Source organism: Musca vetustissima, unplaced genomic scaffold (genome assembly GCF_032173495.1).
Source record: "Musca vetustissima isolate MV318-11 ecotype Yass unplaced genomic scaffold, APGP_CSIRO_Mvet_v1 utg18775, whole genome shotgun sequence".
In the NCBI taxonomy this organism is placed as follows: domain Eukaryota; kingdom Metazoa; phylum Arthropoda; class Insecta; order Diptera; family Muscidae; genus Musca; species Musca vetustissima.
Genome location: NW_026876951.1, coordinates 197,261 through 199,970, shown reverse-complemented (window position 1 = coordinate 199,970; position 2,710 = coordinate 197,261).

Here is a 2,710-nt window from a genome sequence, read left to right as displayed (position 1 = left end):
ATATTTAGGAATCTACCGTAAGGAACGATTGATGAAAAGGGAAAAGTGGTTTAATCTGTGTCCGAGATAGAAAGTGAGCAGTGGTCCTTCGAGATATAAAAAAATACATATATATTTGAAGATTAATTCATCCTTTGATGACTATTTTTAATTGTTAAGAGTAACGATTTGAAAATAAGAGTATTCTGTTAGCTCCAAACTCCTACAAAGCATTTAATAAAAATGACGGTCTTTCGAGGTAGAAAAAAATTGCTGAGTCTGTAAAAATATGTTTGAATTCACCATAGGAAATGAGAAGATCCAGTATCTAATCATTGTCACATGTGGCCGTGGTAGAGGGATTAGCGCTGCTTTAAATGGTCCTTCGATTCCATTATTTAATGGTCCTTCGATGTAGCAACAATTTTACATTAAACAATACACCTTCGGTTGGCCACCAGAACTCAAGCGCCGGCCATGATAATGCTGTGAGCCGTTATAACAGCTAATGGTCGCTCTCCGCTCGTATTAATCGATCGTGGCATCAGAATAAATGCCGAATATTATCGCGAAACTATTCTGGAGGGTGTATTAAAGCCTTGGGCACGCAAACATTTTGCCCGCTGACATTGGACATTCCAACAGGACTCAGTACGCGCCACCCAAGAATGGTTACAAAAAGAGGTTCCTCGCATCATTTCCAGCGCACAATGGCCACCAAAATCACCGGATACCAATCCGTTGGACTATTGCGTCTGGATTAGTTTGGAAAGCAAGGTTGGCACTAAAAAATACCAAAGTATCGATCACCTCAAGCAAGCGCTTCGCCGGGATTGGGCCAAAATACCGCAGAGCAACATTCATTGACCGTTTGAAGGCCATAATTCGTGCTCAAGGTGTCCAATTCGAAACAAATCTAAACTTATTCTAAAATTTGTTGCTATTTCCGACATTTTTTGCTTTTATTGAATTTAATTTAAAAAAAACATGTAAAAATGATGGCGTTTGACTTTGTTGCAGTCTTTTTATCTCACCCTGTATACTTCATCAAAGTGAAATGTTACGGTCTGTAATATAAAATATTTTTGGTCCTTCGATTAACCGAGTTATGATGTACTATCATCTGATCCAATATTACTATTTTTTGATGATTGTTTGCTTCTTCTAGTTGCCAACAATTAAAGGGTACATTTTAGTAAAGTGGTCCTTCGGGGACATTTTGGTCCTTCGACCAGTGAAACTATTTCAGAATTCAAAGGAGCGTGCGGGAAAGCATAGCAAAATATTTGGTCCTTCGACATAGTAAAAATGGCCAACAAATATATGTTGTAAAAGTGGAACTGTGGAAAATAAATAAAAAATATTTATTATAGACAGAAACTATAATAAATATTTTTTTATTTATTTATTTTTAAGTAAATTGGTCCTTCGACTAGTCGATTTTGGCAGAACATTATTTGGTCGTCGTTCATACATTTCATCAACATGAAACGTTTTCGGCTTCAATAAAAATATTTTTTAAAGTAAATTGGTTCTTCGACTAGCCGTATTATGAAAGAACATTTGGTCTGTCAGGATGAATATAGATTATTTTTTCAATTTGGCAAAAAGTCAAGGGTGCATTTTAGTTTATAATGAACCTTCGATATATTACAAGACATTTTGGTCCTTCGATTAGTGAAACTATTTCAGAATGCTCTAGGAATTCAAGGAAGCATTTTACTTAAGTGGTCCTTCGAGTCATTAACGAAATATTGATCCTTTGACCAGTCAAACTTTTCCGGAATGGAGAGCAACGTGCGGGAAAGCATACCAAAATATTTGGTCCTTCGACAAAGTAAAAATTACTAAAAATATATATGTAAAAGTGGAAGTGTGAGAAATAAATATAAAATTTTTATGATAGGCAGACATTATTTTTTATTTGTTGTTTTTTTTTTTGTTTTAAGTAAATTGGTCCTTCGACTAGTCGATTTTGGCTGAACATTACTTGGTCCTTCGATAAAACTAACTGTAACCAAAACTAATAATTTTTTTTAATGTAAATTGGTCCTTCGACTAGGCAGTTTTTATAACGCATCATTTGGTTCTTTGATATAGTGAACAATTAAAACAAATATGTTATGAAAGTAAATATTTTTTATATATAATAAAAATGTGTTTACAGTATATTGGTCCTTCGACTAGTCGATTTATGTCAGAATTCCTAGAGATCATTCAGTTATTACTAGGAACCAATTGGCATTTTTTGAGAACATACTTATTTAACTGCGGAACAAATGCCGCATTCAAATTTTTCGCCAACTAAATATTGCATTTTTCCTCTTTTTGCCTTCCCTCAAAACAAATCTTTACATTTCATAAAAAAATTCTTCTGAATTGTTTTTCTCATTCTTTCTCAGATTACACAGCACTGATATACATTTCCATAAATTAATTGGAAAATTCTTGGAAATTCCTATAAATTACCACCACCATCATTATCATTCGTTCTCAACTAGGCAAGTCATTTTCCACCAACAAGCTGTTGGCAATCCACTCGATATTTCCCCTCAGTCGTGCTAAAAGGAGCAAACCTCATACTTCGTAATTATAATAAAATTAAATAAAATATCCAGCCAAAAGACCTGTTAACTAAGAAAAATGTTTTCCTTTTAGTTTTTTTTTCATTTTCTCTCTCTTTAACTGCCTAGACATTAAGTCTAAGTCTTAAAGTTAAGAAATTTCATTC